The sequence below is a fragment of the Phacochoerus africanus genome, chromosome X (genome assembly GCF_016906955.1).
Source record: "Phacochoerus africanus isolate WHEZ1 chromosome X, ROS_Pafr_v1, whole genome shotgun sequence".
NCBI lineage: Eukaryota > Metazoa > Chordata > Mammalia > Artiodactyla > Suidae > Phacochoerus > Phacochoerus africanus.
The window spans coordinates 69,400,588-69,417,768 of NC_062560.1; positions in this window are offsets into that span (position 1 = coordinate 69,400,588).

Genomic DNA, 17,181 nt, shown 5'->3' on the forward strand with positions numbered 1-17,181 from the left:
CAGGCAAGACCTAACTGCTGCTCTTGGAGAACCTCCTAGAGAATTGGGGGATGGCTGAAGCTCACCCTGTGGTCACAGACACTGATAGAAACCATATTTGGGAGGATTCTACCATGTGAGCACTGCTGCTGGTGGCTGCCATCTTGGATCATTAGCACCAAGACTTGACTCCACCCAAGTCCTTGTAGGTGCCAGTGCTCAGAAGTTTCAGGCCAGAAAACGATCTGGGTGGGAACATACAGACCTATCCAACATCAGACAGGCTGACTAAAGACTTCCTGAGCCCATAGCCACCTCTAGACATTCCCTAAATCTTGACCCTGCCCATCTGAGGGTCAAGATCCAGCTTCACTCACCCCTGACCCTTCCATTCAGGAGGTCTGAACTAGCCTCTAGTCTTACCCATCAGGGGGAAAATATCAGACACAAAAGAACTATGATCCCTGCATAATTTTAAAGATTGAACCTACTGAGAGCAAGCCAGACTGTAATTCTTAGACCAGCTTGGCCCTGGCCCTGTCTAATAGGAGGCCAACATAAGTTTTTAGACACCCTGGATCCCTTACCCAACTGTATCTGTAACCACACTCCCCATGAGTGATCTTAAATGAGCTCTATGGTCCTTGGGCCTTTAAACTAGACTCCAGGAACCAACTCTACCTGCCAGTAGTCCAGAACTAACTCCAGGACCTGGCTTCTCATGCTAGTGGATGAAAAATACCTCCATATTTTGGGAGCCTGACTCCACACACCAATGAGTCAGCACTAGCCCTGGAGCCATCTTGGGTTATGCAGCCAGCTGCCTTATGACCAGGCCCTGTTAAACTGCAGTCAGCAGCATCCATATAAGGCAAAGCATGGTAAAGATTGGGACTAGTGGCCAACAAATCCTACTAGATCACAAATATATTTAGCCCATCATAAAAGAAGGACACATACAGCTCTCTTAGGAGGAACCTCTAGAACATGTAGCTTGGATGATTAGAGTGGAGTGCACTGCTAGATGTATATAGCATCTCCTACAGAAGGCTACTTCTCCATGGTGGATAAATGGAAGAAACATACCACATACATAAAAATACAAATAGCTATTTATACAAAATGAGGTGGTAGAGGAATATTTTCCAGACAAATGTACAAGGTAAAATCCCAGAAGAAATAAGTGAAATGGATATAGGCAATATACCAGAGAAAGTTCAGAGTAATGATCATAAAGATGATTAAAGAACTCAGAAGAATGGATGAATAGAGCCAGAAATTAGAAGTTTTTAACATAGAATTAGAAAATGTAAGGGATAATCAAATGGAGAATTCACATATTGAAATAAAAAATACTCTAACGGATTAATAGCAGACTAAATGATATAGCAGAGTGGATTAATGAGCTGGAAGACAAAGTAGTAGAAATCACTGCCACAAAAGAGAAAAAAAAGAAAGAAAAGAAATGAAGACAGTTTAAGAGAAGACAATATCAAGCACACTAATGAAATGTTGTTAAAATAAGTGAAAAATTCACTAACCTGGGGAAGAAAAGAGTCATCCAAGTAAAATACACATAGAGTATGCACCCAAAGAGGAACACACCAACATATATTGTAATTAAGTGATAAAATTAAGTAGCGCTGCTATGAATATTGAGATGTATGCACTTGTTCAAATTAGAGTTCTTGTATCTTCTAGATATATACCAAGGTGTCGAATTGTTTGGTCATATAAGAGTAATACTTTTAGTTTTCTGAAAGGCATCCATACTATGTTCCATAGTGTCTACAAAGTTAAATTGTGAGCAACAGTGTAAAATCGGTCCCTTTTCCCCACATCCTCTCCAACATTAGTAATTTGTTGACTTTTTGATGATAGCCATCCTGATAGGTGTGAGGTGGTACCTCATTGTTGTTTTGATTTGCAATTATCTAATAATTAGTGATATTTAGCATCCTTTCATGTCCCTGGTAGTCATTTGTATGTCTTATTTGGAAAAATGTCTATCAAGTTGACAGCTCATTTTTTATCTGATTTTTTCTTTTAGATACTTAGTTTCATGAGCTGTTTATATCTTTTGATTATTAATCTTTTGTCAGTTATAGAGTTTTCAAGTATTTTCTCCTATTTTGTATGTTGTCTTCTTGTTTTGTTGATGTTTCCTTTGCTATGAAAAAGTGTTCAAGTTGGGGAGGGGACAAGATGGTGGAAGAGTAGGGGGACACGCTTGCACTCTCCCACAAACACACACACACACACACAAAAACCACATCTACAGGATAAATGACTCACACAGAACAGCAACCAATCACTGGCAGAAGAACTTAAACTCCAAAAAGAAGAAGTTCGGCAAGAAGTTCGTGACATTACTAGGTAAAACAAGAAAAAAGAGGAGAGTGAGAGAAGGTGAATCCAAGCTGGACGGGCGCTCCCGAAAGGGAACTGAGGAGGAGAAAGGGATCCTGAACTCTCGAAAGTCACCTACTTGGGGGAAATATCAAATGAACTGGAGGAATCTCCAGATGCAGAGAGGAGTGTAACAATAAGTTGGAGTTCTGAAAAGCAGATCGAGAACCAAACGGACCATCTGAACTATGGGCACAGTCACCAAAAATTGAGATGCCTGGGTGGGGGCTGGGCACCGAGACCTGGGCTCTGGAGGTTAGTCCCCGGGAAAGGGCTGGGGGGGGGCGGGGTGGTTGGGAGACTGCTTGGGAGGTCTAGAAACCTGTCTGTCAAGTTTGACAGGGCAGAGACTGCCTGGGAGACTAGAAAACAAAGCTGTCACAGGGGAAGGGAGCAATACTCTAGGGGCGGGGAAGTGGAAAGCCACATCAGAGGGAACCTGGGAGAAGAGCCTGGTTTGTGCGCCTGCTGGGGAGGGAGAGCAGAAGAGGTGGGTCCCCATAGAATACTCCCTATGCCACAGCAAGCTTACCGGACCTCTAGCTAGCAGAAAGCTGTGCTTCCCAGTGCATCCCCTCTCCCCACCCCCACCACCCCCTATGCACTCCCCGGATCTGGGGCTGCCTGCCATCCAGGAGGGCTGGCCTCAACAATTGCCTGAAGCCTACCACCACAGGGGCTGTCCCTGCACAGGCCTGCTTGCCCTTTGGAGGGGCTACATCCCCGCAGAGCAGCACCAAACACCACCAGCCCCCGAGAAAAGGCATGCAGCCCAGAAAAGCTAGAATAAGCCTAGTCAGGACGTGAAAAGATCTGCCTAATTCTCAGATAGTCTTTCCTAGTCAGGCTGCCCTGGGGAGGAGCCTCCTGAGTTCGCAGCAGCCCAGCTAGCCACCAAAGCCCTCAGGGGGTGCCAAGCTCTCGCAGATCAGCTGCATAGGACTTCCAGCTCCAGGCAGGACCCCCTGCAGCCCAGAAAAGCTACAACAAGCCTGGATGGACTGTGAAAAGATCTGCTTATTTCTCGGACAATTTTTCCCAGTCTGGCTAACCTGAGGAGGAGCTTCTCAGGCTAACAGTGGCCCAGATAGCCACTGAAGCCCTCAGGGGGTGCCGAGCTCTCGCAGATCAGTTAGAAAGGACTGCCAGCTCTCTGCAGGACACCCTACATCCTAGAAAAGCTACAACAAGCCTGGCTGGGCCGTGAAAGGATCTGCCTAATTCCCGGAGGGTTTTTCTGAGTCAGGTTGCCCTGGGGAAGAGCCTCTTGGATTGGCAGCAGCCCAGCTAGCTGCCCATGCCCTCAGGGGGAGCCACAGTCTTGCAGAACAGCTTCAAAAGACTGCCAGCTCTCTTCAGGACACCCTGCAGCCCATAAAAGCTATAAAAAGCTTGGCCAGATTGTGAAAAGATCAGACTAATTCTCGGACAGTCCTTCAGAGTCGGGCTACCCTAGGGAAGAGTCTCTTGGGTTCTCAATAACCGAACTATCTGCTCCAGACCTCGGGGGGTGCAGAACTCCTGAGGAACAGCTGCCCAACACCCCAACCACCTGCAAGAACCCCACAGCCTAAAATCACCAGAGCAAGCTCTGCCTGACCGAGTGAAATCTGCTACCATCGTGGTGTGGACCTCGCAGACCTGTCTGCCCTCAGGAAGTCCTCCTTTGCTTCAAAGAGACCCTGTCAGCCCCATCAACACTCCAGAAAAACCACACTGCCTCAAAAAAGATTGACCAACAACGCCAGCCCTCAGGAAACATTCCATGGCAGTGACAAGGCAAACACTGCCCGGCCATAGAGAGTACAACTCCCCCAGGAAAAAGAAAACAACAAGCAAGATGAAGAAGCTGAGAAACCACCCCCAGTCAAACCAACAGGAGAACTCACCTAAAACAGTCAACAATGAAACAGATCTCTGCAGTCTGACAGACCTGGAGTTCAAAAGAGAAATAGTGAAAATACTGAAGGAATGAAGAGAAGATAGGAACAGTAATGCAGATACCCTCAGAAGGGAACTAGAAAATATAAGGAGGAGCCAAGAAAAACTAGAACATTCAGTTGCAGAGATGCAAACTGAACTAAGGGCAGTAAAAACCAGAATGAATAATGCAGAAGAACGAATCAGTGATGTGGAAGATAGAAGAATGGAAATCACACAATGATGACAGCAGACAGAAAACCAAAAGAAAAAACAGGAAAGCAATATAAGAGACCTATGGGATAATATAAAGCAGACCAATCTACGCATAATAGGAATTCCAGAAGGAGTAGAAAAAGATAAGGGGATGAAAAACATATTTGAAGAAATTATCAATGGAAACTTCCCAAATCTAAAGGATACTGGGTTCAAGATACAGGAAGCACAGAGGGCCCCAAACAAACTGAACCCAAATAGACCCACACCAAGACACATCATAATAAAAATGGCAAAAGTGAGTGATAAAGAGAGGATCCTAAAGGCAGCAAGAGAAAAGCAGAATGTTACCTACAAGGGAACCCCCATAAGAATATCAGCTGATTTCTCTACAGAAACACTACAGGCCAGGAGGGAAGGGCAAGACATATTGAAAGTGCTAAAAGGAAAAAAATATGCAACCTAGTATACTCTATCCAGCAAGAATATCCTTTAAAATAGAAGGGGATATAAAAATTTTTTCCCACAAACAAAAACTAAAAGAATACAGCAACACAATACCCAGGTTAAAAGAAATACTGAAGAGGCTTCTCTAAACCAAAAAGAAAGGAAGGAAAGGGAAGAAAAATGAAAAGAAAAGAAAAAAAAAAAAGAAGAGGAAGAACTAGGACTGAGGAAACTGCAATCAGAGAGCAGTCACTCAAATAAGCCAGCATACAGATTTAATCATGAACATGCTTCAAACAAAATAAAATTAAAAAGAAAAAAATAAAAAAGAGTCATCAAAACCATAAAATGTGGGCAAGGGATGTTAGGAAATAAATAGACCCTTTTTGTTTGTTTGTTTGTATATTTCTCTTCATAATTTTATTATAGCAATGGGGTGTTTGAACCTACAGGAACATCAGGCTAAAACACACAATTATAGGAAGGGATTAGCATACTTAAAAAACAGGGCAACCACAAGCCAAAAGCAAATATTGCACTCGCAAAAAATGAAAAAACAAAAAACAAAAAACGCTCAAGCAGATAATAACCGGAGACTATCCAGCCAAAAAAAAAAAAAAAAAGGAAGAATGGAGAACCATAGAATCAACTGGAACACGAGGTTCAAATTGGCAATAAATAATCATCTATTAATTATCACCTTAAATGTCAATGGACTGAAGGCCCCAACAAAAGACACAGAGGGGCTGAGTGGATAAAAAAGGCAAAAACCTTCAATATGCTCCCTACAATACAAGAAACTCACCTTGGGACAAAAGATACATATAGATTGAAAGTGAAAGGGTGGGGAAAAATATTTCACGCCAATAGACATGACAGAAAAGCAGGAGTCGCAACGCTCATATCAGACAAAATAGACTTTAAAACAAAAGACATAAAGAAAGACAAAGAAGGACACTACTTAATGATTAAGGGATCCATCCAAAGAGAGGATGTTGCTATCGTCAACATATATGCCCCAAATATAGGAGCATCCAGATACATACAACAAATATTAACAGACATAAAGGGGGATATTGATGTGAATACAATTATAGTAGGAGACCTTAATACCCCCCTCACATCAATGGACAGATCCTCTAGACAGAAAACCAATAAAGCAACAGAGATCCTAAAGGAAACAATAGAAAAGTTAGACTTCATTGATATCTTCAGGACCCTACATCCAAAAAAAGCAGAATACACATTCTTCTCAAATGCTCATGGAACATTCTCAGGAATCGACCACATATTGGGACACAAAGCTAATCTCAATAAATTTAGGAGCATAGAAATTATCTCAAGTCTCTTCTCTGACCACCATGCCATGAAATTAGAAACCAACCATGGGAAAAGGAAAGAGAAAGAACCTACTACATGGAGACTAAACAACATGCTACTCAAAAACCAATGGGTCAATGAGGAAATCAAGAAGGAAATTAAAAACTACCTTGAAACAAATGATAATGAAGACGCAACCGCTCAAAATCTATGGGATGCCACGAAAGCAGTGCTCAGAGGGAAATTTATAGCAATACAGGCCTTTCTCAAAAAAGAAGAAAGATCCCAAATGGACAACTTAACCCTCCACCTAAACGAACTAGAAAAAGAAGAACAAAAAAGGCCTAAAGTCAGCAGAAGGAAGGAAATTATAAAGATCAAAGAGGAAATCAATAAAATAGAGATTCAAAAAACAATAGAGAAAATTAATAAAACCAAGAGCTGGTTCTTTGAAAAGGAGAACAAAATTGACAAACCCCTGGCCAGTCTCACTAAAAAGAGGAGAGAAAGAACCCAAATAACCAAAATTATAAATGAAAAAGGAGAAATCACAGTGGATACAGCAGAAATACAAAAAACCATAAGAGAATACTATGAACAACTATATGCCAACAAGCTTGACAATCTGGAAGAAATGCACAATTTTCTAGAATCTTACAGCCTGCCAAAACTGAATCAAGTAGAAACAGACCAACTGAACAGACTGATCACTAGAAATGAAATTGAAGATGTCATAAAAACACTCCCTACAAATAAACATCCAGGACCAGATGGCTTCACAGGAGAATTCTATCAAACATATAAAGAGGAATTGGTGCCAACCCTCCTTAAACTCTTTCAAAAGGTTGAAGAAGGAGGAATACTCCCAAGGACATTCTATGATGCCACCATCACCCTAATTCCAAAACCAGACAGTGATACCACCATAAAGGACAACTATCGCCCAATATCATTGATGAATATAGATGCAAAAATTCTCAACAAAATCTTAGCCAACCGAATCCAACAAGATACACAAAAAATCATACACCATGATCAGGTAGGGTTCATCCCAGGTTCACAAGGATGGTTCAACATGCACAAATTAATCAACTTCATTCACCACATTAACAATAAAAAAGCCAAAAACCATATGATCATCTCAATAGACACAGGAAAAGCATTTGACAAAGTCCAACATCCATTCATGAACAATACCCTCGCCAAAGTGGGTATAGAGGAAACATTCCTGAATATAATCAAAGCCATTTATGATAAACCCACAGCAAATATAATACTCAATGGAGAGAAACTGAAAGCCTTCTCACTCAAATCTGGAACAAGACAGGGATGCCCACTCTCACCACTGCTTCAACATAGCTTTGGAAGTCATAGCCACAGCAATTACACAATCAAAAGAAATAAGAGGCACCCATAGAGGAAGAGAAGAGATAAAACTGTCAATGTATGCAGATGACATGATACTCTACATAGAAAACCTGAAGGAAACAACCCAAAAACGACTTGAACTGATTACTAAATTCAGCAAAGCAGCAGGATATAAGATTAACATTTAGAAGTCAGTCGCATTTCTGTATACCAGCAATGAAATATTAGAAAAGGAATACAAAAATATCATACCTTTTAAAATTGCACCTCACAAAATCAAATACCTCAGAATACACCTGACGAAGGAGGCAAAGGACCTATATGCCGAGAACTATAAAGCATTAATCAAGGAAGTCAAAGAAGATGTAAGGAAATGGAAAGATACTCCAGGTTCCTGGATTGGAAAAATCAATATTGGAAAAATGGCCATACTACCCAAAGCAATCTACAGATTCAATGCAATCCCTATCAAATGACCCAGGACATTTTTGACAGAACTAGAACAAACAATCCAAACATTTAGATGGAACCACAAAAGACCCAGAATCACCAAAGCAATCCTGAGAAACAAAACCCAAGCAGGAGGCATAACTCTCCCAGACTTCAAGAAATACTACAAAGCCACAGTCATCAAAACAGTGTGGTACTGGTATCAAAACAGACAGACAGACCAATGGAACAGAATAGAGAACCCGGAAATAAACCCTGACACCTATGGTCAATTAATCTTTGACAAGGGAGGCAAGAACATCAAATGGGAAAAAGAAAGTCTATTCAGCAAGCATTGCTGGGAAACCTGGACAGCTGCATGCAAAGCAATGACACTAGAACACACCCTCACACCATGCACAAAAATACACTCCAAATGGCTGAAAGACTTAAATATACGACAGGACACCATCAAACTCCTAGAAGAGAACATAGGCAAAACACTCTCTGACATCAACCTCATGAATATTTTCTCAGGTCAGTCTCCCAAAGCAATAGAAATTAGAGCAAAAATAAACCCATGGGACCTCATCAAACTGACAAGCTTTTGCACAGCAAAGGAAACCCAAAAGGAGCCAAAAAGACAACTTACAGAATGGGAGAACATAGTTTCAAATGATGCAACCGACAAGGGCTTAATCTCTAGAATATATAAGCAACTTATACAACCAAACAGCCAAAAAGCCAATCAAGCAAAGGAAAAATGGGCAAAAGACCTGAATAGACTGTTCTCCAAGGAAGATATATACAGATGGCCAGCAAACACATGAAAAAATGCTCAACATCGCTGGTTATAAGAGAAATGCAAATCAAAACTACCATGAGATACCACCTCACACCAGTCAGAATGGCCATCATTAAGAAGTCCTCAAATAACAAGTTCTGGAATGGGTGTGGAGAAAACGGAACCCTCCTGCACTGTTGGTGGGCATGTAAACTGGTACAGCCACTATGGGGAACAGTTTGGAGATACCTTAGAAATCTATACATAGAACTTCCATATGACCCCGTAATCCCACTCTTGGGCATCTATCCGGACAAGACTCTACTTAAAAGATACACATGCACCCGCATGTTCATTGCAGCCCTATTCACAATAGCCAGGACATGGAAGCAACGCAAATGTCCATCGACAGATGATTGGATTAGGAGGAAGTGGTATATATATACAATGGAATACTACTCAGCCATAAGAAAGAATGACATAATGCCTTTTGCAGCAACATGAATGGAAGTAGAGAATCTCATACTGAGTGAAATGAGCCAGAAAGACAAAGACAAATACCATATGATATCACTTATAACTGGAATCTAATAGCCAGCACAAATGAACATCTCCTCAGAAAAGAAAATCATGGACTTGGAGAAGAGACTTGTGGCTGCCTCATGGGACGGGGAGGGAGGGGGAGGGAGTGGGAGGGATCGGGAGCTTGGGCTTATCAGACACAACTTAGAATAGATTTACAAGGAGATCTGCTGAATAGCTTTGAGAACTTTGTCTAGATACTCATGGTGCAACAGAAGAAAGGCTGGGGGAAAAATGTAATTGTAATGTATACATGTAAGGATAACTTGACCCCCTTGCTGTACAGTGGGAAAATAAAATAAAAAAAGAAAAAAATTGTTCTAGTCTAATTAGGTTTATTTGTTTATTTTTGCTATTGTTTCCTGTGTTTATAAGACAGATTACGAAAATATTGTTGCCCTTTCTGTCAAATAGTGTTCTGCCTACATTCTCTTCTAGGACGTTTAGGGTTACCGGTCTTATATTTAAGTTTTTATTCCATTTTGAATTTTTTTTTTTTTGTATATCGTATGAGAAAACGTTCTAATTTTATTGTTTTACATGTTGCTATCCAATTTTCCAAGTACTTCTTATGGGAGAGACTGTTTTATATATTCTTGTTTCCTTTGTTTTATATTGATAACAGATGTATGGGATTATTTCTGAGCTGTCTATTCTCTTACATGGATCTATCTATTTCTTTTTATACCAGTACCATGCTGTTTCGATTGCTGTGATTTTATAGTATAGTGTGAAGACTGAGAGAGGGTTACCTCAAGCATTGTTCTTTTTTCTCAAGATTTCTTTGGCAATTTAGGGTGTTTTGGGTTCCATATGAAGTGTAGGATTATTTTTTCTAGTTATATGATAAATATTATGGATATTTTGATGGGTACTGCATTAAATTTATAACTTGTTTTGGATATTATGTATATTTTGACAAGATTAATTATTTTAATCCAAGAGCACAGGATACCTTTCTGTTCTTTGTATCATGTTCAGTTTCCTTCATCAATGTTTTATAGTTTTCAGAGTATAAGACTTTCATCTCCAGGGTTAAATTATTTCTATGCATTTTAATTTTGTGATGCAATATTCAATTGAATTGTTTTTAAAATCCTTGTCCTGTTATTTTATTTTCAGTGTATAGAAACCCAAAATGTTTCTGTATAAACATTGTATTTTACAGTGTTGCTGTATTTATTTACTAGTTATTAGAGATTTTGGGTGGACACAGGGTTCTCTACAGTTTCATATCATCCACAAATAAAGACAGTTTTACCTCTTCCCTTCCAACTTGCATACCTTCTTTTTTTTCTTGTCTGATTGCTGTGGGTAGCACTATGTTACATAGAATTGTCAAGAATAAACATTCTAGTTTTGTTCCTGAATTTAGCAGAAAACTTTCAGATTTACATTGTTGAGTATTATTTTAGCTGTGGGCTTGCTGGTAATGGCATTTATTATGTTGAAATATCTTCTATACACATTTTGATGAGTGTTTTCATCATGAATGAGTGTTGAGTTTTGCAAATTATTTCACAGCATCTACTGAGATAATCATTTGATTTTTATCTTTCCTTTTGTCAATGTGGTGTATCACATTGACTGATTCTGCATGTTGAAGCATCCTTGTGACTGATCATGGCACATGATCCTTTATATATATTGCTGGATTTTGTTTGCTAGTATTTTGTTGAGAATTTGTGCATGTATATTTATCATAGTTATGAGCCTATAATTTTATTTTCTATATTTGTCTGAATTTGTTTTCAGGATAATGGTGGCATCATAGAATTAATTTGGGAGTGTTCTCTCATTGTCAATTTTTTGGACTAGTTTGAGAGGACTAGGTATTAGCTATTCTTTATATGTCTGATAGAATTGCCCTGTGAATCTGAAAGGTCCTGGGCTTTTGTTCATTTGGATTTTTAAAAAATTTTCCTAGAGTATAATTAACTTACAATATTGTGTTTGTTTCAGGTGTACAGCACAGTGAATCAGTTGTATATATACATTTATCACTTCCTTCTCAGATTATTTTCCCACATAGGCTGTTATAGAGTACCGAGTAGATTTCCCTGTGCTATCCATTAGGTCTTTTTGATTATTTTATTTATAGTAGTGTGCCTATGTTAATCCCAAACTCCTAATTTATCCCTCCCCATAAAGTTTCCTTTTTAGTAATCATAAATTTGGTTTAAAAATGTTTTGAATATGTTTCTGTTTTCAGAATAAGTACCATTTTTACCAGATTCCATAAAAAAGTAATATCATATATGTTGGTTTATGTCTTTCTCTCTCCGACTTACTTCACTTAGGATAATCTCTAGGTTCATCCATGTTGCTAAAAATGACATTATTTTGTCCTTTTTTACCACCTAGTAACACTCCATTGTATATATGTGTCACATCTTCTTTATACATTCATCTGTTGATGGACATCTATGATGCGTCTGTGTCTTGGCTATTGTAATGGTGCTGCAATGAACATTGGGGTACATGTGTCTTTTCAAATCATGGTTTACTCTGAAAAAATGCCCAGAATTTTATGGCTGGAACATATGTTAGCTCTATTTTTAGTTTTTAAAAAAACCTCTGTACTGTTCTCCATGGTTGTTACACAAGGTTACCTCCCCTTCAACAGAGTATGAGGGTTCCCTTTCTCCACACCCTCTCCATCATTTGTTTTTTGTAGATATTTTGAAAATGGCCATTCTAAGTGGTGGGAGGTGACAGCTCATTATAGATTTGATTTGCATTTCTCTAATAACTAGTGATGTTGTGCATCCTTTCATGTGTTTTTTGGCAATCTGTCTGTCTTTGGAGAAATATGTATTTATATCTCTGCCCAATTTTGGATTGGGTTTTAGTTTTTACGTTTTTGATATAGAACTGCATAAGTTCTTTGTATATTTTGGAGATCGCTCCCTTGTTAGACACTTTATTTGAAAAGATTTTCTCCTATTCTGTGGGTTGTCTTCTCATTTTTTAATGGTTTACTTTGCTGCACAAAAGTTTTAAGTTTAATTAGGTCCCACTTCTTTATTTCTTATTTTATTTTCATTATTCTAGGAGGAGAATCTAAAAAGATATTGCTGTGATTTATGACAGTGTGTTCTGCTTGTTTTCCCCTAAGGGTTTTATAGTATCTATTCTTATATGTAGGTCTTTAATCCATTTTGAGTTTGATTTTGTGTATGGTGTAAGATAATGTTATAATTTCATGTTTTTACATATACCTGTCTAATTTTCCTAGCACCACTCATTGAAGAGACTTTTTCCATTATAAATTCTTCCTTCTTTGTCATATATTAATTGACCATATATGTGTGGGTTTATCTCTCAGCTTTCTATCCTCTTCCACAGATCTGTATTTTGGGTCTTGTACTGGTACTGTAGCTTCGTATGATAATACAAAGTGAGGGAGCCTGATTCCTCCAATTCTAATTTTCTTTCTTAAGATTACTTTGGATATTTGTGGTCTTTTGTGCTTCCATACAGATTGAAAAAATTATTTCTTCCAGTCCTTTGAAAAATGCCATTGGTAATTTATTATTTATTTATTATTTTTTAAATGATTTTTATTTTTCCACTATAGTTGATTTACAGTGTTCTGTCAATTTTCTACTAAACAGCAAGATGACCCAGTCACACATCCATGTTTACACTCTTTTTTTCTCACAATATCATGTTCCATCACAAGTGACCATAATTCCCAGTGCTATCCAGCAGGATCCCATTGCTTATCCATTCCAAAGGCAATAGTTTGAAACTATAAACCCCAAATTCCCAGTGCCTTACTGTCCCTCCCCCTCCCTCTTGGCAACCACAGCCATCATTAACACGTCTACAAATAACAAATGATGAAGAGGGTGTGGAGAAAAGGGAACTCTCCTGCATGCTTGGTGGGAATGTAATTTGGTACAACTGCTATGGAAAACAGTATGGAGGTACCTAAGGAAACTATGTATAGAACTACCATATGACCCAGCAATCCCACTCTTGGGCATATATCCAGACAAAACTTTTCTTGAAAAAGACACATATACCCACATGTTCATTGGAGCACAATAGCCAAGACATGGAAACAGCCATTGGTAATTTAATAAGGTTTGAACTGACTCCGAAGATTGTCATGGGTAGTATTTTGACAATATTGATTATTCCAATCCAAGAGCATGATACATCTTTCCAACTGTTTGTTTCATCTTTGATTTCCTTCATCCATATCTTAGGGTTTTCAGAGTTCATGTCTTTTGCATTTTGGGGTATTTTTCTTCCTAGATATTTTATTCTCTTTGATGTTACAGTAAATGGGATTATTTTCTTAAATTCTCTTTTTGTTTTTTCATTGTTAGTGTATACAAATCCAAGAGATTTCTGTGTAATAATTTTGTATTTTGCAACTTTACTGAATTCATTGATGAGCTTTAATAGTTTTCTGGTAGCATCTTTAGGATTTCCTATGTATAGCATAATGCCATCTGCAAACAGAGACAGTTTTTACTTCTTTTACAATTTGGACTCTTTTTATTTTTTGTCTTCTCTGATTGTTGTGGCTAGGACTTCCAAAACTGTGTTGAATAAAAGTGGTGAAAGTTGACATCCTTGTCTTTTTCCTTATCTTAGAGGAAATGCTTTAAGTTTTTCATAATTGAGTATGAGGTTAGCTGTGGGTTTGTTATATATGGCCTTTATTATGTTGAGTAAGGTTCTTCCTATTCCCACTTTCTTAATAGTTTTTATTATAAATATATGTTGGGTTTCTAAAAAGCTTTTTTCTGCATCATTTATGATAATCATATGTTTTTTTATTCTTCAATTTGTTAATATGATATATCACATGGTTTAATTTGTGGATATTTGAGGAGTACTTGATTCCTTGGGATAAATCCCATTTGATCATGGTGTATGGTCCTTTAAGTATATTGTTTGATTTTGTTTGCTACTAATTTCTTAAGGATTCTTGCATCTATGTTCTTCAATGATATTCACCCTTTGTGTGAACTCATGAAATACCCTTTTGCTGACACAGCTCCACCTTAGCCATGGGTATGTCAGTAATTTTCCCTGGTGTCTCTCAGCCATTGTTTTCACCTGACCACCAGCACAGATCCACTGAGATCAGGGCACAGGGCTGCAGTGTTCTTTCACCTGGAACCACTGAAGGAGCTAAGGAGGCAGCTCCTTCTCTAGCCTTTTCAAACCCCTGCATGTACACACCCACAAACCTACAGATGCTAAAATCAGGACCCTTTTAGCTGTGGGAGCATTTATTCATCCAGATGTTCCACCAGGACTCAATTTATAGGGCCAGAAGTGGAGGTGTAAATCTATGGCTCACACAGTTTGGAGGAGAGTTTTCAGCTCTTCCTTCTTATTTACAAGGCCCCTGAGGCTCATCTGTGATTACATCTCTACCTCTATGTGGGAGCAACCCACCCACCAGTGACTGCTCTGGGGGTAGCAGATGCATAGATGGGCAGGGCAGCAATCAGGGTGTATGTTGTCATGCTCTGGTTGGGAGGGAAGTGGGTCTGTGATAGGGGAGCTCAGTCAAGTTTCCTCCAGAGCTTGCAGTGGAAGGGTCCTGTGAGGGAAAGGAGGCTACAGTGGTGGCTCTGACCCTTGTATGCCACCTTACAATGGTACAACCCAGGTCTCCTCCCTGAATATTCTGGGTTGTGGTGCTCTGCCCTCCCAGTCATCCAGGATACCTTACACAGCTAACAGCCATCCTATTCCCAGGTCTGTTGTCCAAGCCCAACATTCCAGAATTCAGCCCCTGCCTGTAGCAGCAGAAATGTGTCTCAGACTGGGGTGCACAGTGTGGCTGCACAGACCATCTGCCACAGACTGGCTGTTTTGCTTTCCTCCAAGCCTCTTAGTTGCTGCAATCTCTCCTTTCCCTTAACTCCCCCCACCCTTGGCTACAGGTCCCTCCCACTTTATGTTCTTTTTTTTTCTCTTTTGTCCCAATCAGTTATATATAGATACCTCTTGTCCTTTCATGTGTTCAAGTCCTTCTGCCAATGTTCAATAGAAGTCCTGTGAGGATCATTGTATTTGTATTTCTGATATATTTGTGGGAAGAGGTGAATTCTAGGTTCTCTTACTCTGCCATCCTGATCTCTCCTCCACCTTGGATTTTTTTTTTCTTACAAATTATATTTATCTTCAGGTCATCTTTCTGTTCAAATGTTCAGTTTCTTTTTGACTCAGTCTTGGCAGGATATATATTTATAGAAATGTGTCCATTTTTTCTAGGTTGTTCAATTTGTTGGTATATAACTATTCATAGTATTTTCTTATGATTTGTTTGTACCTTTGTGGTTTTAGTTGCTGCTTTCCCTCTCATTTTTTTTTTTTTTTGGTATTCTATCTTTATCTTCTTGGTAAGCCTCTCTAAATGTTTATCAATTTTATTTTTTCAAAAGCCACCTCTTTGTTTCATTGTTCTTTTCTATTTAATCTCTGTTTTCTCTTTGGTCTTCATTATTTATTTCCTTTTACTGAATTTGAGTGATTTTTTTCTAATTCCTTTAAGTGGAAGTTTTGGTGGTTTATTTGAGTTTCCTTGTTTGTTTAGGTAGGCTTATATTGCTACAAAAATTCCTCTTAGAACTAATTTGCTGCATCGAATATATTTTGCAGTTTTGCATTTCCAATTTCACTTGTCTCAGTGTTTTTTGATTTCCCATTGATTTCTTCATCTACCCATTTCTTTAGTAGCATGTTGTTTATTCTTCAATTTGTTGTTTCCCCACTTTTCTTTCTGTAGTTGATTTCTAGTTTCACATTACTGTGGTCAGAAAAAATAGTGATGTATTTCTATTCTCTTAAATTTTTTGAGGCTTGAAGTGAGGCTTAGTATGCAATCTATCCTGGCAATGTGACATGTGCCCTTGAAAGGAATGGATATTTTGCTCTTTGTGGATGGAATGCCCTGTAGATATCTAATAAGTCCAGCTGATCTATTGTGTGTTTTAAGACCACCGTTGTCATTAATTTTTGTTTGTTAATCTGTCAATTGATGTAAGCATGGTGTTAAACTCCTTTACTATTATTTTTATTGTCAATGTCTCCCTTTATATTTATTATCATCTTCATATATATTAGATGCTCCTGTATTGGTACATATATATCAATGTGTGTAATATCTTTTTCTTGCATTCATCCTTTCATCATTATATATCATCCATTCTTTCTTTTGTTATAGCCTTAATTTTAAAGTATATTTTGTCTTATATGACTATTTCTTTACACACTTTCTTGTTTCCTTTTGCATGATATAACTTTTTACATCCCATCACTTTCTGTATGCATCTTTAGCCTTCAAGTTAGTCTCTTGTAGGGAGTATATTGATGGGTCTTGTTTTTTTTTTTTTTTTTTTTTTTAAATCCACGTAGCTCTATATCTTTCTATTAGGACATTTAGTCCATTGACATTTAAAGTAATTATTGATTAGCTTCCAGGAGTTTTTGCTATTTGCTGTTTTTTTCTTTTTCTTGTAGTTAATATCTAGTCTAATAGCATGGTGGTCAGAGACAATGCTTGAAATAATTTCAACTTTAAATTTATCAAGGCTTTATTTATCTATATTTCAACTACAAATTTATCAAGGCCCAAGATGTGATCTATCCTTGGAGAAAGTTTCATGTGCACTTGAGAAGAAGGGATATTCTGCTGCTTTGGGATGGGATGTTATATCAATATCAGTTAAGTTTATCTGGTCTAGGGTGTC